Here is a 25,976-nt window from a genome sequence, read left to right on the forward strand (position 1 = left end):
CAGAGCTTCTTTGTACGGAATGCACCCCCTGTATGTGTCCGGATGGGTCGCACCACAGTTGGCGCATTTGCGTGGTGCTGTGTTGAGGAGTTTGCACAATTGTATCGTGTGACTACCATCGCATTTACGGCAGTGGGGAGCGGGACCGCTTCGGATACCCGCGTGCGCAAAGCGCTGGCAGTTGTGGCATAGTCGGGGGGTGCGCGGCGTGTTGTAGACTTCTACATTGACGACCATGTAAAGAAATGATTTTAACTTCAACAGGCCGCGGGACTTGGCCGTGTCGGCCAACTCCGCCATGTAGTTGTGAGATGGTCTCACTCTGCCTAACTCTGTCATTCGGTTTACACGAATGCACTCCCATCCGAGAGCGGTGAGTTCCTTGTGTACCGTCTAGATTGGGGTTCGTGAGTCTGTTCTCTTGATCACATAAAAAATGGCTCTGAGCACTATGGGACTTAACAGCTATGGTCATCAGTCCCCTAGAACTTAGAACTACTTAAACCTAACTAACCTAAGGACAACACACAACACCCAGTCATCACGAGGCAGAGAAAATCCCTGACCCCGCCGGGAATCGAACCCGGGACCCCGTGCTCGGGAAGCGAGAACGCTACCGCGAGACCACGAGCTGCGGACTCTTGATCACATACTGGCGTGTCTTTTCTAGGACTGTCCTGTACGTGAAATGGTCTACCTTTCTTCCTTTCAGAAAGTCCAGCACATTCGAGTAGTCTGATGTATTCGTCACGTACAGTGCGGCGTGGTTCCTTGTGAGTTTTAAGTAGTATGTTGTGGGGTTGTGTTCCTTATTAAATTCTTTGTTCAGGAGACTAAGTCTCCGTAGTTGTGTATAATGACTGATGGGAAGCCAGCCGAGGATTTGTTCGGGTTCTGCGTAGCTGCTTGTGTGTTTGTGTGTGTTGCTGTCGTAGGGTTGTTCGTATTGTTGCTTGTGTTGCTGGTGTTGCTAATTTGCGATGTTGTCGGAGTTGGCAGCAGCACTCGGCGGTTGCCTCGTGAGTTTGTGGACTCATTTGTTTGTGTGTTTGTAGGCTGTTTACGTCGTGGACCGACCTGCTGCCACGGCCCGTCTTCGGAGTTGTTAGTGTCTTCTATCGGCTCTGAGCCGCCAGAGGTGAGAGCGAGAGCATATCTCTTGCGTTTGCGGCAGGCGCTTGTGTGTTTGGAGTGTGTGTGTCTGTGTTTGTGAGTGTTCACTCCCGATCAACAACTCGGTCAGGCCGGCCGAAGTGGCCGCGCGGTTCTGGCGCTGCAGTCTGGAACCGCGAGACCGCTACGGTCGCAGGTTCGAATCCTGCCTCGGGCATGGATGTGTGTGATGTCCTTAGGTTAGTTAGGTTTAACTAGTTCTAAGTTCTAGGGGACTAATGACCTCAGCAGTTGAGTCCCATAGTGCTCAGAGCCATTTGAACCATTTGAACCAACTCGGTCAGCTGTTGCTGATCTGCAATCTGCTGGTCCTTCGAGGCAACTGCCTCTCGGAACGCGAAGAGTGGGCGAGACTGCTGTATGCAGTATATTGTGTCCCTACGGAAGAGGAGAGTCCCTACGACCTACCTATGCGAAGTGCAACGCGCGGCGCATGAGAGCGCGTGTAGAAGAGAGCGGCCTATAGTGCGCGGGGTTATCCGACGTGAACGGGCCCCTGACACTGAAAAGAAAATCCTACCAAAGAATGGGAGAGTCCCGCTTGAGGGTTTGCAACCGAGGTTGCGGAGTGTTGAGCCGAAGCTCTTGCCGCTTAGCGCTCGGAAGCGTTAAGCGGCTTGCGCTGGTTCGTGGCGTTCGGATGAGCGTCACCGGCAGCTACGCCAGTTGCAGCTTGTTAGAGACCACTCCAAAGAGCTATCAGCGGGCAGCTACGCGAGGTGCAGAAAGCAGCGGTCCGCTCGGGTCGGCTGCTCGACTGCGAGTGGTTCAGCTTCTGTTGAAATTTTTCTATTTCAGAGTAATTTAAGATATGTGCCGGCAACTGTTTTGTTTGATCGAATATCGTCTTGTAACATAATTGATTGCAACCGTACACAACTTCCACATTATCGACGGTCTTGTAGTTTGGCTGTGGTTCAGCATGAACTTCGACCCAAGACGACGCCGTCAGAGGCGCTTCAGCCGTGGGCTTAGTAGTCACCAAAGCACTTCGTGAAGACGAGTGAGAAGCAGCCAATCCCTGTCATTCGCTCTCCATGTGGTTCGGTAACTCTCACTTTCAAACGGGCGAGCACTGGCCAGTTGTGACCCAGCAGACGAGTGGCCCTTCCACGCTGCTGAGAAAACACGGCAATCGTGAGGCATATGGAAGAGCATCGAGGCTACGTTGACTATAGCTCCACGCCCTAGGCACGTTCACGTGATTACTGCATGGCCACGCAAGCTACGCAAGTGGCTTTGACACTAGGCGATGGGTAGGCAATTGCAGAGCTCCAATAGCGACTCAGTACTAGCTGACGTGGCTGAGGATAGCAGAGGGAAATGGCTGTGCCCACCCAACCAAGGCATTTTTCTAAGGCCATTTATGCAACCACTGCAAATCTAAACCAGGGTGGGCGAAAGTAGTTTTGAATCAATTTTCTCCTGAATATAAGGACGAAATCTGTTTCTTGACAATCTCTTCGACCTATAGTCATGTTTATTAGACGTATGAACGACAACTATATAAGTGTGCTAGCATCCCGAGCCAAAATATTGCAAATTGTTCTTATAATATCTGTGGTATGCTTATATTCATGACACAAAGGCTATAACTGAAGCGTTCAACAAAAATGGAATGCATTCCATCGAAAGGTGAAAGCAAAAGCCTGATATCATCACAAATATTTTATTACCCTGGGTATCACATGCTCCGTTCAGAGCTGCCAGGCTTGTACATTCAGTTTAGGCTACGGTTTCCAACACAGTGGTACTTGGGGTTGCCAGGGGCCTGTCATCTTGCCTTACGTGCGCCACCTTGCCATGGCTGTACCATTATTACTACATCTGCACCATCTTGCCACGTCTGCGTCATGTTGTCACGCCTTGCCTGGACATATTCCAAACTCTGTCTTCCCCCATAGTTTTTATCCTTCACAGCTCCCTCACGTACCACACTTACAACATTAGAAGAAAAAATGACCTTTATTGCACATTATTAAAACTTCAGTAACTCGGAGAGGAGTTCAATATTCAGAAAAAAATTTTATCATTTGCCTAATACCATAAAATGACTGACACATAGCAATGCAAGTTTTAAATGTAACATAACATCTTTTCTCCTGGACAACTCATTCTATTCCAAGGACGAACTTCAATTTAAAAACCGGCAGCCTGAAAAAAGCTAATTTTTACGGCTAGTGGCACGAGTAGGAAGTACAAAATAATCTATTCATTAATGTCAACTGTAAATTGACTCGCTCCACACCATTTCGATAAAAGACTAGTTCAAACGGATTATGAAAAATGTAACTCACTAACTGGAAGTTATTCCTTGATCTCTTAACACACGCTCCGTCATCATGTCCTTTCTATTTGTCATTGTTTTCCACGTATTTCTCTCCTCGCCTATTCTGTGGAGAACCTCCTCATTTTTCATCAGTTCATCTGATTTTCAACATCCCTCTAAAGCATCATATCTAAGACCCTTCGATTCACCTCTTTTTCCGGTTTTCTCGCAGTCCAGGATTCACTGTCCTACAATGTTGTGCTTCAAACATACATCATGAGAAGTTTCTTCTTCAAATTAAGACCGATGTTTAATACAAGTAGGATTCTTTTGGCCAGGAATGCCTTATTTGCCTATGCCACTCTGTTTTTTTTTATGTCCTGTGTGTGTGTGTGTGTGTGTGTGTGTGTGTGTGTGTGTGTGTGTGTGTGTGTGTGTGTGTGTTTTGCAGCATAGTTTGGAGCACTGGAGCTATTTCAACCAAACTTGGTAGTACACATATGGCTTAGTATGAGGAGACTACTACTATGGGTGGAACACAATCGTAACACCCTTATTTTTGGGAATGAAGAAGTTGTGATTGTGTACATAACTCTGGAACACCTGGAACAGTTTCAAGTTAGCTTAGAACGAATATGATTTAATATGTGGGAAAAAATAACATGTTGGTGGGAGGCGGGGAAGGGGGGGGGGGCGAAGGCACCAGCAGAATCGCTAGTTATGGAGGTGGGAATTAGGTAGCATGTAAAAAGAATCGAAAACTAGTGTTGGGTAGATAATTTAAGATGGTGTTAATATAACTTCAGGAGTTTGATAGGAGGTACACTGAGGGTCGGAAGAGGTTGACATAAAAATAATGGAAAACGACGAATATTAATATCGAATACCTACACCTCGCGTACATCGAGAACCGGGGACTCAAGGATTCAAAAGCACGATTAAACAAAAAAGGACATGATTACTCAGTATATAAATGATTAACAAAAAGGAGGGTTGCCGGGGGGATTGGTAGTAGTCCTGATGACGAAATTGACTCTAGGGGAGTGTCTGGGGGATGTGGATAGGAAGGAATTTTTAACGTTACCGCCTCTCTTTCAATGAGCTGAAGTTAACAAAAAAACAAAAGTAACAAATGAAAATATTAACTTCCTGTAAATTCTGACATGGAATAATTAGCAATCACGGCAACTTTAACGAAAACTTAGGGACCTCTTTGCATGAACTACAGTTTCTTCGATTCCAATGTAATGCTTTAATGCAAATTCCTAAACAATCTCAGTAGCAACTACAAAAATAGTTACGGCCCACAATTAGCTTGGAAGGCAGTTCTTCCGGTAATCTATAATCTGACCGTGTAATTTAATGCTATTTCTTTTCGGAAGAGAATATATAATTTATAAATTGATTGCAGGTTCTATCGGAATTTAAAGACAAAAGATAGCTGTGTATGAAATGGCGCTTAAAAATTCTATGGACAAGAAGAACAGCTTCCGCATTTAATTATTCCACAATTACGAATCGTGTAAGAAAAGGAGTGATACTTTAAGTGAAATAAAAAATGAATTTAACAATATATTTTCAAAGTAAATGACACACACATTTACATTTGGCCATCACAGCGACTAATCGATAGTTATCTACATCTACATCCATAGTCCGCAAGCCACCTGACGGTGTGTGGCGGAGGGTACTTTGAGTACCTCTATCGGTTCTCCCTTCTATTCCAGTCTCGTATTGTTCGTGGAAAGAAAGATGGTCGGTATACCTATGTCTGGGCTCTAATCTCTCTGATTTTATCCTCATGGTCTCTTCGCGAGATATACGTAGGAGGGAGCAATATACTGCTTGACTCCTCGGTGAAGGTATGTTCTCGAAACTTCAACAAAAGCCCGTACTGAGCTACTGAGCGTCTCTCCTGCAAAGTCTTTCACTGGAGTTTATCTATCATCTCCGTAACGGTTTCGCGATTACTAAATGATCCTGTAACGAAGCACGCTGCTCTCTTTTGGAAAAATAAAAAAAATGTCTGTGAACATCATACTTTTATATGATCCTAATACATTTAATTATTCCCGAAACATGATTAACCATTTATTCTGCAGATACGAACTAAGGGAAGAACACCCAGGTAAATTATAATCAGATCAAAGCTGGAGCAATTGAGAATTAAGTGAGATAACAAAACGAGGGAGCAGAATTAGGAAAAAAATGAGATCAAAAAGTGAGATCAAGGATCCTTGTACAATTGTTTATGTAATCCCTTACGTCGATAATCGTAGTCCATCTAGAAATTACACTTATAGTTGAAATACATACATCACTTAAGTTTCATACTTTTCCTTTGTGCACTTCAAACTGTCTTTTTCCACATATTTCCATTAATGAAATTCAGGGGAAAATTTTATAAACTTCGGCTGTGACGCCGTACATTTATACACTACTGGCCATTAAAATTACTAACCCACGAAGATGACGTGCTACAGATGCGAAATTTAACGGATAGGAAGAAGATGCTGTGATATGCAAATGATGAGCTTTTCAGAGCATTCACACAAGGTTGGCGCCGGTGGCGACACCTACAACGTGCTGATATGAGGAATGTTTCCAACCGATTTCTCATACACAAACAGCAGTTGACCGGCGATGCCTGGTGAAACGTTGTTGTGATGCCTCGTATAAGGAGGAGAAATGAGTACCATCACGTTTCCGACATTGGTAAAGGTCGGATTGTTGCCTATCGCGATTGCGGTTTATCGTATCACAACATTGCTGCTCGCGTTGGTCGAGATCCAATGACTGTTAGCAGAATGTGGATTCGGTGGGATCAGGACGGTAATACGGAACGCCGTGCTGGATCCCAACGGCCTCGTATCACTAGCAGCCGAGATGACAGGCATCTTATCCGCATGGCTGTAACGGATAGTGCAGCCAAGTTTCGATCCCTGAGTCAACAGATGGGGACTTTTGCAAGAACCAAACCACCTGCACGAACAGTTCGACGACGTTTGCAGCAGCATGGACTATCAGCTCGGAGACCATGGCTGCGGTTACCCTTGACGCTGCCACACAGACAGGAGCGCCTGCGATGGTGTACTCAACGACAAACCTGGGTGCACAATGGCAAAACGTCATTTTTTCGGATAAATCCAGGTTACGTTTACAGCATCATGATGGTAGCATCCGTGTTTGGCGACATCGCGGTGAACCCACATTGGAAGCGTGTATACGTCATCGACATACTGGCGCATCACCCGGCTTGATGGTATGTGGTGCCATTGGTTACACGTCTCGGTCACCTCTTGTTCACATTGACGGCACTTTGAACGGTGGACGTTACATTTCAGATGTGTTACGACCCGTGACTCTACCCTTCATTCGATCCCTGCGAAACCCTACATTTCAGCAGGATAATCCACGACCGCATGTTGCAGGTCCTGTATGGGCCTTTCTGGATACATAAAATGTTCGACTGCTGCCCTGGCCAACACATTCTCCAGATCTCACACCAATTGAAAACGTCTGGTCAATGGTGGCCGAGAACCTGGCTCGTCACAATACGCCAATCACTAGTCTTGATGAACTGTGGTATTGTGTTGAAGCTCCATGGGCAACTGTACCTGTACAGGCCATCTAAGCTCTGTTTGACTCAACGCCCAGGCGTATCAAGGCCGTTATTGCGGCCAGAGGTGGTTGTTCTGGGTACTGATTTCTGAGGATCTATGCACCCAAATTGCGTGAAAATGTAATCACATGTCAGTTCTAGTATAATGCATTTGTCCAATGAATACCCGTTTATCATCTGTATTTCTTCTTGGTGTAGCAATTTTAATGGCCAGTAGTGTATGCATGTCATTAGTATATAATGCACAAAATATTTAAGTCTACCTTTACTACAAATATCAGCTGCTACGTTGAAAAGCATTACTCCCTAGGCGTAGGGATGAGAAGGTGGTGCATTAGTGTTGCATCTATAGACATTCATGGGCATCGACTGATTGATGACAACCTCAGTGGCATTTAGCCTAACTTGGCAATTCCCGGTAGGAAGTTAGTGTCCAAATAAATTTGATATTCCCTCTCATCACTCCCTAACAAGCTTTCTATGCAGTTGCCAGTTTTTTTCTGGCACTAGAATGTTAGTGAATCGATCGGGAAGTTTAAATGAAAGGTAACACCTCTGTGAAAGGTTTTTCTCTGAGGTAATATGAATTCTACATCTACATTTTACTCCGCAAGCCACCCAACGGTGTGTGGCGGAGGGCACTTTACGTGCCACTGTCATTACCTCCCCTTCCTGTTCCAGTAGCGTATGGTTCGCGGAATGAACGACTGCCGGAAAGCCTCCGTGCGCGCTCGAATCTCTCTAATTTTACATTCGTGATCTCCTCGAGAGGTATAAGTACGGGGAAGCAATATATTCGATACCTAATCCAGAAACGCACCCTCTCGAAACCTGGACAGCAAGCTATCCCGCGATGCAGAGCGCCTCTCTTGCAGAGTCTGCCACTTGAGTTTGCTAAACATCTCCGTAACGCTATCACGCTTACCAAATAACCCTGTGACGAAACGCGCCGCTCTTCTTTGGATCTTCTCTATCTCCTCCGTCAACCCGACCTGGTACGGATCCCACACTGATGAGCAATACTCAAGTATAAGTCGAACGAGTGTTTTGTAAGCCACCTCCTTTGTTCATGGACTACATTTTCTAAGGACTCTCCCTACGAATCTCAACCTGGCACCCGCCTTACCAACAATTAATTTTATATGATCATTCCACTTCAAATCGTTCCGCACGCATACTCCCAGATATTTTACAGATGTAACTGCTACCAGCGTTTGTTCCGCTATCATATAATCGTTCAATAAAGGATACTTCTTTCTATGTATTCGCAATACATTACATTTGTCTATGTGAAGGCTCAGTTGCCACTCCCTGCACCAAGTGCCTTTCCGCTGCAGATCTTCCTGCATTTCGCTGCCATTTTTCTAATGCTGCAACTTCTCTGTATACTACATCATCATCCGCGAAAAGCCACATGGAACTTCCGTCACTATCTACTAGGTCATTTATATATATTGTGAAAAGCAATGGTCCCATAACACTCCCCTGTGGCACGCCAGAGGTTACTTTAACGTCTGTAGACGTCTCTCCATTGATAAGAACATGCTGTGTTCTGTTTGCTAAAAATTCTTCAATCCAGCCACACAGGTGGTCTGATATTCCGTAGGCCCTTACTTTGTTTATCAGGCGACTGTGCGGAACTGTATCGAACGCCTTCCGGAATTCAAGGAAAATGGTATCTCCCTGTGAGCCTGTATCTAATATTTTCTGGGTCTCATGAACAAATAAAGCGAGTTGGGTCTCACACGATCGCTGCTTCCGGAATCCACGTTGATTCCTACAGAGTAGATTCTGGGTTTCCAAAAACGACATGATACTCGAGCAAAAAACATGTTCTAAAATTCTACAACAGATCGACGTCAGAGATATAGGTCTATAGTTTTTCGCATCTGCTCGACGACCCTTCTTGAAGACTGGGACTACCTGTGCTCTTTCCCAATCATTTGGAACCTTCCGTTCCTGTAGAGACTTGCGGTACACGGCTGTTAGAAGGGGGGCAAGTTCTTTCGCGTAGAATCGAATTGGTACCCCGTCAGGTCCAGTGGACTTTCCTCTGTTGAGTGATTTCAGTTGCTTTTCTATTCCTTGAACACTTATTTCGACGTCAGCCATGTTTTCGTTTGTGAGGGGATTTAGAGAAGGAACTGCTGTGCGGTCTTTCTCTGTGAAACAGCTTTGGAAAAAGGTGTTTAGTAGGATTTTCTGTCAAGTCGGTATATAGAATTTTACTTTCGAATTCACTGAACGCTTTACGCATAGCCCTCCTTACGCTAAATTTGACATCGTTTAGCTTCCGTTTGTCTGAGAGGTTTTGGCTGCTTTTAAACTTGCAGTGAAGCTCTCTTTGCTTTCGCAGTAGTTTCCGAACTTTGTTGTTGAACCACGGTGGGTTTCTACCGTCCCTCACAGTTTTACTCGGCACGTACCTGTCTAAAACGCATTTTACGATTGCCTTGAACTTTTTCCATAAACACTCAACATTGTCAGTGTCGGATCAGGAATTTTCGTTTTGATCTGTTTGGTAGTCTGAAATCTGCCTTCTATTACTCTTGCTAAATAGATAAACCTTCCTCCCTTTTTTTATATTCCTGTTTACTTCCATATTCAGGTATGCTGCAACGGCCTTATGATCACTGATCCCCTGTTCTGCGCTTACAGAGTCGAAAAGTTCGGGTCTGTTTGTTATCAGTAGGTCCAAGATGTTATCTCCACGAGTCGATTCTCTGTTTAATTGCTCGAGGTAATTTTCGGATAGTGCACTCAGTATAATGTCACTCCATGCTCTGTCCCTACCACCCGTCCTAAACATCTGAGTGTCCCAGTCTCTATCTGGTAAATTGACATCTCCACCTAAGACTATAACATGCTGAGAAAATTTATGTGAAATGTATTCCAGATTTTCTCTCAGTTGTCCTGCCGCTAATGCTGCTGAGTCGGGAGGTCGGTAAAAGGAGACAATTATTAACTTAGCTCGGTTGTTGGGTGTGACCTCTACCCATAATAATTCACAGGAACTATCCACTTCTACTTCACTACAGGATAAACTACTATTAACAGCGACAAACACGCCACCACCGGTTGCATGCAATCTATCCTCTCTGAACACCGTCTGTGCCTTTGTAAAAATTTCGGCAGAATTTATCTCTGGCTTCAGCCAGCTTTCCGTACCTATAACGATTTCAGCTTCGGTGTACGATATGCAATATGACAGCGCTATGAGTTCCAATACGATGCAAAAGCAACCCGCATTGGTGCGTGTCGAAATATTGTTGAAAACACCGAACTAGATCACACTGGCATGACAGTGATACAACACGAATACGATTATCTGTCGTACCACCAGCTGCAACACTGGATCCTTGCTGTTCCTCCTCACACCTGTATCATATGATACACGAAGAGGCGAATTTCATGTCACCTGATGTGCCTCAAAAAATTGACTTATATACAGTACATGAAGCAATGTTACATCTGTCTTTCTGGTTAATTTCTCATTAAAGTTTTTACTTTTCGTGTAAAAAATTGTAAACAACTATTTTTGGATTCGTCCATGTTCTGTGCTATGCAATCTTTCTCATTCGATTTTGAAGAAATTATTCGGTAATGAAATTAATTTTTTGTATCATGTATTGATATCGGAGCCTTATATTGAACTGGTTTTCTTTTCGCTATCGCCCACAGTTCTTGTGATATTTCGAAATTAAATAAAACACAGCACATATTTTTGAAAAGTTTGCAATAAAAAGTATAGTTGCCATCCAGTATATGTTGGTTCATATTGGATCATACAATGCTGCATACCAGATGTAGCTGTAATGTTTTTAAGGGGGATGTAATGAATTTTGGTCCAAAAAATCGATTTTTCAAAAATATTGTTTTCTTTGTCTACACAGTTTAATCTAGGCTTAGTGTGAATTTTATCGCGGTAGCAGCTTTAGAAATGCCTTTAAATTGCTAAATTGATTAACTCTGCACTGTCGGCCGCTCCCACTTTTTCCGAAATTTGGGAAACTGCTTGCTTCAGCGGAATTTTTCTCAGTGTGGAGGCTATTTTCTTTACCTATACCTTTGGCTCATATCTATATCTCTGGCTGACATTTATATCTTTGCCTTTCTTGCGTGTGGTTTATTTACTTTTTGACAATACTAACACACATTAATAGGTGGAAGGTTGAATTCGCACACCTTCACTTGGAGTCAAGATTCATGCATAATGGGTGGCGGAAAAACTGTTTTTAGGAAACGGGGGTTTCATGGAAATCGGTTTACCAACAAAAAACAGAAAGCAGCTCGAAATGAAGGACATAAGCTCTCAGTTTCAGCATCGAAACTTGGGACAGGACAATTGTACAGGTGCGTGAATGATGCGGATATGGATTCCACTTGATTCGGATTTATTGATTTAGAGCTTCTCTGCCAAGCTATAAAGTTTTCATGGTAATGTGTTAGCTACAATAATACGGAATGCATGATTGTTGTTGAAGAAAGAAGAGTGGGAATAGATTGTGATTTTAAATTAATGTTTAAATTGCATGGCTCCTCCTCCAAAAAAACTGACACAGGTATCTCTGAAAGCAATTTTAGGTTATCATTTGCTCTGAGATGCCTTGGACAGGGCAGAGAAGGAGGTTATTTATTGTTTGGTTTTCTGAACATGCCTCCACCTTGTGCAAGGTTTGAAAACATAAATAAAGAAATCTTTGATGTTGTATGCGATACTGCCAAAGTTTCTATGAAGAAAGCAGTGGAGGAATTGGTGGAAATAAAACAAAAAGAAATACATCCTGGGGTAGATATTCATGACAGGGAATCTCCTCCAAATGTTTCTGACCTGTGTGTGTCTATAGATGGGACCTGGATGAAAAGGGGTCACACGTGTCTGTATGGAGTTGCATCTGTTATTGGTTTTGACTCAGGTGAAGTTTTAAATGTAGAAATTATGTCTAAATACTGCCACCAGTGTGAATGAAGACAATGAAGACAGTGAGAAACTGTGGCAAGAAAAGCATGCAGTAGCATGCTCTAAAAATTATAGCAGCTCATGTGGAGGCTGCTGCAGTTGTGAGGATATTCTCCAGATCTGAGGACCAGTATGGTGTTATATATACTAAATACCTTGGTGATGGGGACTTCACTTCGTTCAAAGCCGTAAAAGATAAAAATCCGTACAATACAACTATAGAAAAGTTGGAATGTGTTGGTCACATCCAAAAGAGGCTTGGAGGTTGGCATCGTCGCTTGCTGAAAGAGAAGAAAGGTGAAGTACTTGAAGATGTAAAACCACTGGGAGGAAAAGGTAGGCTTACTCTGAAAGAAACTGATCCTCTTCAATTATTTTATGGGACAGCTATTATGAAAAACACACATAATTTAGAGGCAATGAGGCGTGCGTGCTGTTTGGGCGTCTTTTTTTCCGCGAGCTATCCATTGACCAAACACCAGTGTGCAATTTGTGTCTGAAAGACGATTGGTGTAAGTTCAACGACAGAAATGAGACGTATTCACATAAACACTCCATACCAGAACCTGTTATGAATGCAATTACCCCCACATTCAGGTTTCGTGTAAACCTTGGCTTACTGATGAAGTGTCTTCACGGAAAGACACAAAATGCAAATGAAAGCCTCAATAATTTAATTCGGATTAGATGCTCAAAATGGACTTTCTGTGGACTTGAAGTACTCAAAATAGGTGTCTATGATGCAGTTTTATGTTACAAAAACGGAAAGAATGGCAGAATTGAAGTGCTGAAGAGAGTTGGTGTAGATGTTGGTGTGTTTACAACAGAAGCATTTTACACCATCGACGAGAGCAGGGTCAAGAAATCTAACAGATCAGTGTCTTACTGCAAATACAGGCCAGGCAGATTCGAAGAGGAGAGAAGAGAAACCAGGAAGATGAGGAGTATCAGTATCGAGCATTTTAAAGTTGAGGTTAGCTTATTACATGTAGAAGTATGAGAAGAAAATCTTTGAGCCTCATTTTCTCTGTTTTACGCTTTTTACGATATTAGAAGCCTTTTCTCAGAAAGTGTATACGCTAATGCTTTGAAATTTTCAGGAACTGTTAGCAACGTGTTGATGTCTCCATGGAACTAAAAAGTAAGAGATCCTGCAATTACATTCTGATTTTTGGGTGATTGTATGTAGAAAAAAAGTTAATTTTGGATGGCAAAATTAAAAACTCTGTTAATGATACAAATTGTACCATAAATTAATAACTGTAATTCAGTGGTATTGTAACCTTCTCAGACCACTACAATAAAATTTCCAGATTAATTGCATAATTATAATTTAAGTTATGGCTTCTTATAAAAAAAGACAATAAAAAAATTAAAAATTCAAATTTGTGGCAAAATATTAATCCTGCATATTTTATTATATTTTTCCGTTAAAACACAGCTATTTTGCTTTACACATGCAAAATTTGACTTGTATACTAATAAATATAGCTGTACTGATTTTTTAAATACACTACTGGACATTAAAATTGCTACACCACCAAGATGACGTGCTACAGACGCGAAATTTAACCAACAGGAAGAAGATACTGTGATATGCAAATGATTGGCTTTTCAGAGCATTCACACAAGGTTGGCGCCAGTGGCGACACCACAACGTGCTGACATGAGGAAATTTTCCAACCGATTTCTCATACACAAACAGCAGTTGACCGGCGTTGCCTGGTGAAACGTTGTTGTGATGCCTCGTATAAGGAGGAGAAATGACTACCATCACGTTTCCGACTTTGATAAAGGTCGGATTGTAGCATATCGCGATTCCGGTTTATCGTATCGTGAAATTGCTGCTCGCGATGGTCGAGATCCAATGACTGTTACCAGAATATGGAATCGGTGGGTTCAGGACGGTAATACGGACGCCGTGTTGGATCCCAACGGCCTCGTATCACTAGCAGTTGAGGTGACAGGCATCTTACCCACATGGCTGTAACGGATCGTGCAGCCAAGTCTCGATCCCTGAGTCAACAGATGGGGACGTTTGCAAGACAACAAACATCTGCACGAACAGTTAGACGATGTTTGCAGCAGCAAGCTCGGAGACCATGGCCGCAGTTGCCCTTGACGCTGCATCACAGACAGGAGCGCCTGCGATGGTGTACTCAACGACGAACCTGGGTGCACGAATGGCAAAACGTCATTTTTTCGGATGAATCCAGGTTCTGTTTACAGTATCATGATGGAGGCATCCGTGTTTAGCGACGTCGCGGTGAACCCACATTGGAAGCGTGTATACGTCATCGCCATACTGGCGTATCACCCGGTGTGGTGGTATGGGGTGCCTTTTGTTACACGTGTCGATCACCTCTTGTTCGTACTGACGGCACTTTGAACAGTGGACGTTACATTTTGATGTCTTACGACCCGTGACTCTACCCCTCAGCCGGCCGAAGTGGCCGTGCGGTTAAAGGCGCTGCAGTCTGGAACCGCAAGACCGCTACGGTCGCAGGTTCGAATCCTGCCTCGGGCATGGATGTTTGTGATGTTCTTAGGTTAGTTAGGTTTAACTAGTTCTAAGTTCTAGGGGACTAATGGCCTCAGCAGTTGAGTCCCATAGTGCTCAGAGCCATTTGAACCATCTACCCCTCATTCGATCCCTGCGAAACCCTACATTTCAGCAGGATAATGCACGACCGCATGTTTCAGGTCCTGTACGGGCCTTTCTGGATACAGAACATGTTCGACTGCTGCCCTGGCCAGCACATTCTCCAGATCTCTCACCAATTGAAAACGCCAGGTGAATGGTGGCCGAGCAACTGGCTCGTCACAATACCCCAGTCACTACTCTGGATGAACTGTGATATCGTGTTGAAGCTGCATGGGCAGCTGTACCTGTACACACCTTCCGAGCTCTGTTTGACTCAATGCGCAGGCGTATCAAGGCCGTTATTACGGCCAGAGGTGGCTGTTCTGGGTACTAATTTCTCATGATCTATGCACCCAAACTGCGTGAAAATGTAATCACATGTCAGTTCTAGTACGATATATTTGTCCAATGAATACCCGTTTATCATCTGTATTTCTTCTTGGTGTAGCAATTTTAATGGCCAGTAGCGTAAATGTTTACATTTTCCGTTACATCCCATCTTAACACTGGAAGGAGAGCCATGTTTCTATGGAGTGTCACACAGATAACTATGGTTGTGTCGTGTGACCCTTATTGTAACGATATCGCTGTGCCTGTGTTATTCAGAATTATGATAGTGTTGCTTCGGACACTCATGCATGTCCAAAGCAACAGTCGCTGCGGCGAATACAGCCGTTATGTATTTGCAGTTGCTAATATCGATATCCATTAGCTATATAATGGAATGACAACTATGAACATTTGTGGCAGACCAGGACTCGAACCCGGATTTCACGCTTACCAGTAGCGGTCGCCTTACCATTTGGCTATCCGAACAAACTTCCATATGCCGTCAACCATGCGTCTACAACCTGTACTCGTACATCCGTTATGCATAGTCCCGTACAGGCAGACATTTTACTTGTAAGTCGCTTGTCCGGTGTCTGCGGATAAATGCGATATTGGTGCGTGTCCAAAGCAACAATGCGTCGTAATTCCGGAATGACACAGGTACTGTAATATCATATTTGCCCGCCGACACCGGGAAAGCTGCTTTCAAGTAAAATGTCTGCCTATATGGGAATATACATCATAGATGAGCGAGTACAGGTTGTAAACATGTGGTTGACGACATATGGAAGTTTGTATCTGGCCGTGAGTCGTGCTCGGAAATGCCAGTTCGAGACCTGGTCCGGCACAAATGTTCATTGTCGTCATTCAGTTGTACAGCTGATGGTTATCCATATTCGCAACTGCGATTACATTTAGTGTATTTATTGTATCATGTACCACGTGTCATATCGCCTCAGTGAGAAAAGCGCCTTAGACGAGGCGCACGCTGGGACATAGCCGAAGAAGGGCAGCGCAGGGCATCAAACGTTTTGTGACACATGGGCGTAAATTCAGACGCAGAACAGGACAGCACAGAGACTGCTTCCGCCTTGCCGGTGCAGTTTCAGCACACAGTTTACTGCGTTAGCACTACAAGTGCTCTCGCCGGGGTTGTGTCTCAGTGCGACGATAACGAAGGTGAAGGTGTTGATAATATTGACAGTTACGAGAACGTTACATTGTGAAACTTAGGGACTTGCAGGATTGGACATTTCCTCATCAACCAAGCACCGATGCTGTAAAGAACAACCAGTGAAAAAAATGAAGAAAACTGATGGTTTCAAGCCTATGCAAAATTTTATTGTTCAGTCCGCCTGCTTAGGTGAGTGGTAACGTGTTTGCCTACCATGCAGCGCGCCCGGGTTCGATTCCCTCCGGATTGGGGATTTCCTCCACTCGTGAACTGGGTGTTACGATGTCATCATGGACGCGCAAGTCGCCCATTATGACGTCATCTCAAATAAGACTTGCAACCCGGCGGCCGGACTTCCCCGGACGGGGCCTCCCGGTCAATAATGCCGCACGATCATTTCATTTTTTTTTCCATTGTGCAGCATGAATGAAGGGCAAAGGGAAGAAAGATTGAACCTAAAGAGACTGAAGACTCAAAATCTGCCAATAACCCGTCCTACCATTTCTTATTGTCGATGTACGAGGCAACTAAAAATATACGACCGACAAGTAACATTCCATTCAAGGAAAAATATTTGAAGTGATTTCGTAAACTCAGGCATATCTCCTAGGACTTCACAGTCCTCCAGCTCAAGAAGTCGAAACACCTCGGAATTACGACGCAACAAGTGCTTCATATGCATAGTCCTCTTCGGAAGCCAGTGGTACGTCTTTGACACTTGTTCAGAACTCAGTGGACGAACCTTCAAGAACAACTACTGGAGCTTATGTTCCATTCGTGAATAGTAATAACAAATTCTCTAATTAATTTTCCAAAGTCACCTATTTAACGCTTGCTTCTGTCTTTACTTCATGAGAAATTTCAGTAAAACTTATCTAAAAAAACGAGTTTTTCTTCGCTTCCAATTTGTTTTCGCGCATTACAACCTTCAGAAAATACACATAAAAGTTTTGGATCACCTCGGTTCCGCGACCTCCGGAACCAGTACAGAAAATTGGAATCGAGATCAACAAAAACATCATTTCCGCCCTTTTTATTGCTCATGACCACCACACATGGCATGTTGTACGACCAAACAGCGAGACCTTTAGAGGTGGTGGTCCAGATTGCAGTACACACCAGTACCTCTAATACTCAGTAGATCGTCCTCTTGTATTGATGCATGCCTGTATTCGTCGTGGCATACCATCCACTAGCTCATCAAGGCACTGTTGGTCCAGATTGTCCCACTCCTCAACGGCGGTTCAGCGTAGGTCCCTCAGAGTAGTTGGTGGGTTACGTTGCCCATAAACAGCCCTTTTCAATCTATCCCAGGGACGTCCGATAGGGTTCATATTGGAGAACATACTGGCCACACTAGTCGAGCGATTTCGTTACCCTGAAGGAAGTCATTCACAAGATGTGCACGATGGGGACGCGAATTGTCGCCCATGAAGACGAATACCTCGCCAATGTGCTGCCGATATAGTTGCACTATCGGTCGGAGGATGGTATTCAAGTACCGTACTGCCGTTATGGTGGCTTCCATGACCACCAGCGGCGTACGTCAGCCCCACATAATGCCACCCCAAAACATCAGGGAACCTCCACCCTGCTGCAATCGCTGGACAGTGTGTCTAAGGCGTTCAGCCTGACCAGGTTGCCTCCAAACACGTCTCTGCCTATTGTCTAGTTGAAGGCATATGCGACACTCAACGGTGAAGAGAGCAGATACCAATCCTGAGTGGTCCATTCGGCATGTTCTGGGCCCATCTGTGCCGCGCTGCATGGTATCGTGGTTGCAAAGATGGACCTCACCATGGACGCCGGGAGTGAAATTGTGCATCATGCAGTCTATTGCGCGCAGTTTGAGTCGTAATACGACGTCCTGTGGCTGCATGAAAAGCGTTATTTAACATGGTGGCGTTGCTGTCAGGGTTCCTCTGAGCAGTCATCCACTGCAGTAGCAGTCCTTGGGCGGCCTGAGCGAGGTATGTCATCAACAGTTCCTGTCTCTCTGTATCACGAAATAACAATGCGGGCGCGATCGAACCGCGGTATTCACCGTCTAGGCATGGTTGAGCAACAGAAAACTCGAGCCGTGTACCTTCTTCCTGGTGGCATGACTGGAACAGATTGGCCGTCGGGCCCCCTCCGTCTAATAGGCGCTGCTCATGCATGATTGTTTACATCTTTGGGTGGGTTTAGTGACAGTCAAAGAGACTGTGTCTGTGATACAATATCCACAGTCAACGTCTATCTTCAGGAGTTCGGGGAACCGAGGTGATGCAAAACGTTTTTTGATGTGTGGTATATATTTCCGCACAAGTTCGTGAACCTCGTGAGACTGCTTCCGATCCAAGTAAAAATAGTTCGTAAACTACAGGGTGGCGCACGAAATGTTACCATTTTTTTTAATATAAACTTTATTGTCAATACAGTCTGAGAGGAACATATACTTCAATGAAGAGCCGTCCATGGAGATTTTTCCTAACTCAGCACATGCTCAATATGTCCACCATTTCGTTTCCTAACTTCCTTCAAACGAACACTGAAGTTAGTGATTACCCTACGGCACATGTCTTCCGTAATTTCAGTGCAAGCTTGAAGAATAAGTCTTCTGACCTCCATTAAATCACGTGGACGTTTCGGGAAAATTTTTTCCTTTAGGTACCCTCAAAGAAAAAAGTCACATGGATTGAGGCCTGGACTATTGGGGGACCAATTTTGTCCGTCATTGAAGCGACCGGAAACCTGAGTGAAATGATCCGCATGTCGAAATGCTCGTGTAAAAACTCCAACGCAGTGTTTGCAGTATGTGGCCTTGCTCCATCTTGCATGAACCACTGCGTGTTGAAGGGCAAGGCAGTAGCAAGAAGCTGTGGAATGAAGCTATTGCGAAGCATGCTCAAATAACGATCGCTGTTCACAGTTTCTTCAAAGAAAAATGGCCCAGTAAGTCTGTGACTGGAATTTGCTGCCCTCGCCGGAATCCTCGGAGCATAACGTTGTCGCTCATCAAGCACTTGTGGGTTTTCAGTGGCCCAAAAGCGTACATTTTGTTTGTTAACCACACCGTCTAAATAAAAATGCGCCTCGTCTGAAAACCAAACGTTGTTGAGAGTTTCTTCCCTATCCTCCGCCCACTGAGCAAACAGTAGTCTCTGCTGCTTGTGTTCTTCAGTGAGCTTCTGTGCACAGGTCATCTAGTATGGGTACATATGGAGGTCACTTTTAAGAATGCGTTGAACGGAGCGTCTGGATGTTCCCAGTTGCACTCCTGCCTTTTTACACGATTTCCCGGGACTTCTCTGTACAGCAATTCGTACCGCTTCGATATTCTCCGGCGGACAAACAGGATTTGGCCGAGGTCGCTTCGCTTCCAATACTGTTCCTTCCTGTATAAATTTATCGTACAACCTGTGGATGGTCTTCTTGCAAGGGACCCATCGTGTGTTAAACTGTTGTCGAAAACGCCTCTGAGCCACAAGAAGACTTTTTGTTTCATGAAAAAGTAACACAATTGCCGATCGTTGCTGTGTCGTCAGTCTTCCATTGTCAGCCATTGCTGCTTATTAGTCTCCTAGCGGCAATATCGTGAATTACAAGTCATTTCGTAACTCATTTTTTGTTTTTCCAAGCTCTGCTGGTACTGCTGTAGAGATCCCAGCGGGATATCTAATGTGCGTCGTAAATTGTGAAAGAAACCATTGGTAACACATTTCGTGCGCCACCCTGTATTTATCATAAAGCTCATGACGTCAATGCGAATTCATCATAAGTATTTCTCTTGTTTACGTATCCACTTTTCCATTCCGTTAATTTCTGTTTGCAAGTGCTGTATAATAACGACAGAATGTCCCTTTCCTCATCAGAATCCGACTCTGAACTAAGATTTGTGGGTTAAGCGACACTTCCGCGAGGATGAACTCCACACTGGATCAACAAGGAGAGAGTACGTGACAATAGCTAAACCACCCTCAATATGCGCACACACAGCATCGCGAAGTATTCCCTTCGCTGCGCTGCCGTGCCATGCCCTTCGCCGGCTGCGTCCCAATGTGCGTCTGGCCTATGATTTTTGCCTTACTTGTAGCGTTATGTGTCAGCTTCGTGACGAAGTGCCCATCAGCTCGCTAGTGACCATTCTTATTGTGAAGTTCACATTTCGGTAAGACACTACGAAAACTCAAAAAGTTTGCAACGAAAATTAGGGGTCGCTAAGATTTTGCGTTTGGTGCGAATTACACCATATGTTGCTGTGTATGAAATTTAGCTAACATTCTGAATTTTTGTTTAGATTTTGGAGGTGGTCTCTATCTGCCTCAGATCTCGAGAAAATGGATCCCATGTAGCGCGCTCACTTCCGATCTCACGCCCGCGAGAATGAAATACCTGCAACATCTCTCATATCTCCTAAACCGCTCGAGACATCGAAACGAAAGTTTGATATCACACAAGGAGGAGAGTTTTTGTCAATTCTTAAACATACGGAACTTTCTTATCTATGGCCATATATCAGTACTTATACTTCCCTTTTTATTGATTTCACTCCAGTGACTGTAATTTTTTGAGTTATCGACAGCTAGCGAAACAAGAGCTTCCTAGTATGAAAATAAACATGAAATTTCTTCTTTTATGTTACTGCAAACCGACACTAAGAGGTTTTCCGTAAGCTATTGAGCTCTGTGATTGCCAATTACTTGTTTAATGAGGCCCTGCGTTTCGGAATTCCGTCTCAATGGCTGCTGTGGGATGAGTACAATTAAACCATTCACAAAGAGAAATGTGGCCGTTACTCAACAAACTGTGATGCTTCTTTGAATGAGAAAAGATTAACAACTCACACAAAAATAGATTGCCAATTCCGTTGGAATTTTGGTGGAATCCACGTAAACCCATCGCATTTTTAACACTGAGCGACTGGAATGGAAACTTACCAAAGGATTTTATTCCTTCTCTTGATCTGAGCAGTATTAAAATAATGACGAGCGTTCCTTAAGGCGGAATGATAGGCACATGCCAGATACTGGTTACTCATCTACGACTTGCCAAACTGACAATGTGTGATCGCGAATAAAATAGTTGTTATTGAGAAAAATAAACAACTGATGTGTCGCACAACACAATGGTCAGTGTATTGTCAGCAGCGGGCGATAATGCGCGTGACAGGAATTCACAAGCTAGCCATGTGTGCCTTGTGAGTTGGAGTTCGAAAAACATTGTCATGAAAGTAGATCTGCCTTTGTCAACAGTACATTTCAACAAATTAAATATATCTAATCATTACACTCTTTTAGGATATTCCTACTTTCGTGATGATACCGACCACTTTCTTCATTTGTGTAGCCGGTTGCATAATTAGTTTATTAATGCTGATAATGTGCATGCAACAACTGAAGTGCTTTTTCTCATCACGGCAAACCAATTAAAACATTGTTATTTGTGACTGTTTTTCGACTGTTTCTAGCTTGCAGTGGAAATGTGATTTTCGCATGCATGTAGTACAGTGTGTTGTATTACATTATTACATTCATATCCAAGTAATCACAGTGAGACTTCTGTACTTCAGATCTTGGACGCTTTTTACCAGGAGCACAAAGGGATCACACCTGTGGAGATTATCCCTTTCTAAATTTTTGTAACAGATTGTACAGATACGCCAGCATACTAGGCAGCGAGAAGATAACCTTGTTTTACTTTCCTACCTTGATTCTTAATCACATGATTTTATAATATTCCTTGCATCCTTATTCACTACCCTCTGTCCCTTCTTGCGATCTGAAAACATCGTGGAGGCATATGATACAGTTCCAGCGGCCAATGGCTCATCAGTTACTGAAGTATGCATTTTTCTTCACAGAAGAAAAACAGAACAAAACAAAACTATAAAGATATAAATAACAGAAAAGTAAAATGTACTAACGAAGAAAGATGGAGCGTTTAAATGGCGAAAAACGAAACACTACCCAAAGGCAATGAAATTTAGTACACAGTAATGCAAAATTTATCGTATGGGCAATGTCTCGACTACAACGCCGCGCGACCTGGCGCAGGCGCGTGTCGCGTCCCAGTCGCGTCGCGTCGCAATTTGCGCGGTCCCATTTGAACCTGTGATGTTACAAAAACGCGCGCTGCGCTGCGTCGCTCCCCACGCGCTATACGCGTCTCAATTTGCGCCTAGCCTTATTAGTGTTGAGCACGTCGCGTTGAAGTGAGGCCGGGTTGTTGTCACCAGGCAGAGGCGACAGCGAGTGCGCGGCGGAGGAGCAGATGTGGTACTCGCGCCTGGACGCGGCGCGCCTGCTCTGCTTGGGCGGTCGTGGCAACGCGCAGAGGTGGCGCTGGAGCACCGATGCCGTCTGCGGGGGCGGCGCGGGAAGCTGGCCGCTGCGCCGCTGGTTGCTCGGCCGCTGGAGACAGGCCCGCAGCGTCTCCAGCGCTCCAGACAGGCACCTCTCGCGCTGGCTGCAGCTACGCTACCAAGGTCTGTGTACTGTGCACACTTACCAATGGTAGTCTTTGAGTCCTCTGTCTCCTGACCCAACTACAAATTCCTCTCCTGCACTAACCTTCCCATTTGTCTTCCTCTATAGTTTTTTTTTTTTTTGTTTTTCCTCAGTTATTTGGTGGATGTATCTCAAACTCTGTCTTCCTCCAGAGTTTTTACCTTCTACGGCTCCATCTAGTACAATGGAAGGAGGGAGGAGGAGGAGATTATAGTGTTTAACGTCCCGTTGACAACGAGGTCATTAGAGGCGGAGCGCAAGCTCGGGTGAGGGAAGGATGGGGAAGGAAATCGGCCGTACGCCTTGATATTTTAACAGACCATCTATCATCCAGTTCCTTCTTCTTGCAAGTGTTTTCTACATATTGCTTTCCCCGTCAATTCTGCGGAGAACCTCCTCGTTTCTTACCATATCAGGCCACTTAAATTTTCAGCATTCGTCGATACCACCATACCTCAAGTGCTTCGATTCTCTTCTGTTCCGATTTTCCCAGAGTACATGTTTCACTGCCATAAAATGCTGTGCTCCAAACTTACATTCTCAGAAATGTCTTCCTGAAATTAACGCTTATGATTGATACCAGTAGACCGCTCTTGCCATTGCTAGTCTACCTTTTATGTCCTCCTTGCTCCGTCGTTCATACGTTATTTTGCTGCCCAGGTAGCAGTATTCTTTAATTTCGTCTACTTCGTGTGGCGTCCCCGCTCTCCAACCGCGTGCTGATATTGCCGACCCCGTAGAGCTGCTACTGCCACAGCTCTCGCGGTGGAGTTGAGACACGATGCGCGATGACGTAGGTCCCCGTTGGTGAACGGGAGACAGAAATGCGAACTCTTACGATGGATGCTTCTTCTGAAAGTTCAAAAGTTCTCTTTTCAATTAATGAAGTAGGTATTTTGATATTCAGATTAAATTGTCCCTGCTGAACAGTCGTTGTTTAACTATCATTGATTAAATCACGTAATAATGTAGTCCACGCTTGATATTTCACTTGGAACGAACAGTTTATTGTTCCTTGACCACTAAATACTTTATAACTTTCGCACCACACGCACACGCAGTTGGTTGGTAAAGTCAGTTCCATTAAAATTAAGTTTCTTGACAATTACGACAGCTTGACTCTTCAGCGTAATTGTGTTATCTTCGTGAAGTCGTGTAATTTTGTCCTACTCGACACTAATTGAGTGTAGTCCTTTGATACACTATCCACTCTTCTTTTAGTTCCAAATATTTGAAAGTCAAGTCCAATATTCACTAGTTTCGTCAATAAAGTTCCATTAACCCGTTATGCACGGTTAAACGCGTCTATCAATTCCTGTCTCTGCTTAGAAAATCAGTTTCCGAAGTTCGTGAATCACGTCACGCAACAAACACTTCTGAACGCAAAACAGTCTCGTCGCGTTCCGTACTCTCAATAACTAAGACAAGAATTGTTCTCGCACGTCTTTACAGGACGAGAGCCAGCAAGCGACTTCTTCTGTGAAAAAGTGTTGTAGACGCATTGAAATCCTTCGTTGCCCTTACAACTCCTTTCCACATAAAAGTTATCTCTGACTAACATAACCTCGGACTTAAGCTTTCAAGATATTAATTGCAATTATCACTTGGATATTTGTCCATTAATTAAATCTGAGGTTTCTTCCTCCTCTTTTCATAACAAAAAATCTCAGTGATGTATAATGTTGTCGTTATGAAAACTCTTGGTGTTATCTTATCGGCAAATATGTCGTATTTGCCAAGATAACTCTTCCCTATTTCGTATTATTTTATTCTGTCTTAATTGACTTTAAGGGTTCGTTGGGGTGTTATATTCGCTACCTCCAATTCTGATGATCAGTTCCTCGCTGTCCTCATTTCTGCTACTTCTCATTACTTTCGTCTTTCTTCGATTTACTCTCAATCCATATACTGTACTCATCAGACTGTTCCTTCCATTCAACACATCCTATAATTCTTCTTCACTTTTACTGAGAATTGCACTGTCATCAGCCAATATTTACCATTGATATCTTTTCACCTTGGATTTTAACCCCATCTTGAACCTATTTCTTATTTTCGTCGTTGCTTCTTCGATCTATAGACTGAATGGTAGGACGAAAGACTGCATCCCTGCCTCACAACCTTTTCTTGATCTTCCACTACGGTCGCAGGTTCGAATCCTGCCTCGAGCATGGATGTGCGTGATGTCCTTAGGTTAGTTAGGTTTAAGTAGTTCTAAGTTCTAGGGGACTGATGACCTCAGATGTTAAGTCCCATAGTGCTCAGAGCCATTTGTGTACCCACTCTCTTCAAAAATGGCTCTGAGAACTATGCGACTTAACTTCTGAGGTCATCAGTCGCCTAGAACGTAGAACTAATTAAAACTAACTAACCTAAGGTCATCACACACATCCATGCCCGAGGCAGGATTCGAACCTGCGACCGTAGTGGTCGCGCGGTTCCACACTGCAGCGCCTAGAACCGCACGGCCACTCCGGCTGGCCCACTCCCTTCAATGGAATACCTTATTTCTGACAATTGTTGATTTGTAAATCTGCATTTTGGCTGTTCTGGAAGTATTACATTTCGAAAATCGCCTTGTCGACATTCTGGAAATATCTGGCTAGTAAAGGATGCTTCATCCGAGGGAAAAGGAAGAAGTCACTAGGTGACGTGTCAGGATGAACGAGAGGTGAGGCAAAATTTGATAGCATCGTTGTCACAGAACGAAAACCAAAATCAAATTTTCACTCTGCAGAGGGGTGTGCGCTCATACGAAACTTCCTGGCAAATTAGTTCTCGTCAGGAGAATACAGTAGTATGTCTCTGCGACAGTTTGTTTAGTGATGGAAACAACTGGATGAAAACAATCGATCCAGCCTGTTGTTAGAAAAGAATCGACTCATTTGTAGTTTTACATACCGGTTGGATTATTCATTCATCGAATTAGTCTGTTGTAGAGAGGAGAAAGTACAAACTGGATCGGACTAGGAAAAGGAGTAAGACAATGATGCTGTCTATCACTTATCCTTTTCAACCTCTACTTGGAAAATATGATTAACCAATGCTCATTAGATGACAAAGGAGTAGAAATTGGAGGAAGAAGAGTGTTTGAGGGTTTCTGATGACATAGTCCTTCTAGCCACAGGGGAAAAAGAATTACAGGATTTGGTAGACACCGTTTAAACTAACGGAAAAAATTATGGAATGAAAATTAACACAAAGAAAACAAAAGTATTGGCACTAGGAGGAAATAAAGAAATAAAAACTATGCTGAATAGAGAAACACTAGAACAGGTGCAAAATTTTAAGTATCTTGGAAGTAGGATAGACACCG

Source organism: Schistocerca nitens, chromosome 6 (genome assembly GCF_023898315.1).
Source record: "Schistocerca nitens isolate TAMUIC-IGC-003100 chromosome 6, iqSchNite1.1, whole genome shotgun sequence".
NCBI classification, from domain to species: domain Eukaryota; kingdom Metazoa; phylum Arthropoda; class Insecta; order Orthoptera; family Acrididae; genus Schistocerca; species Schistocerca nitens.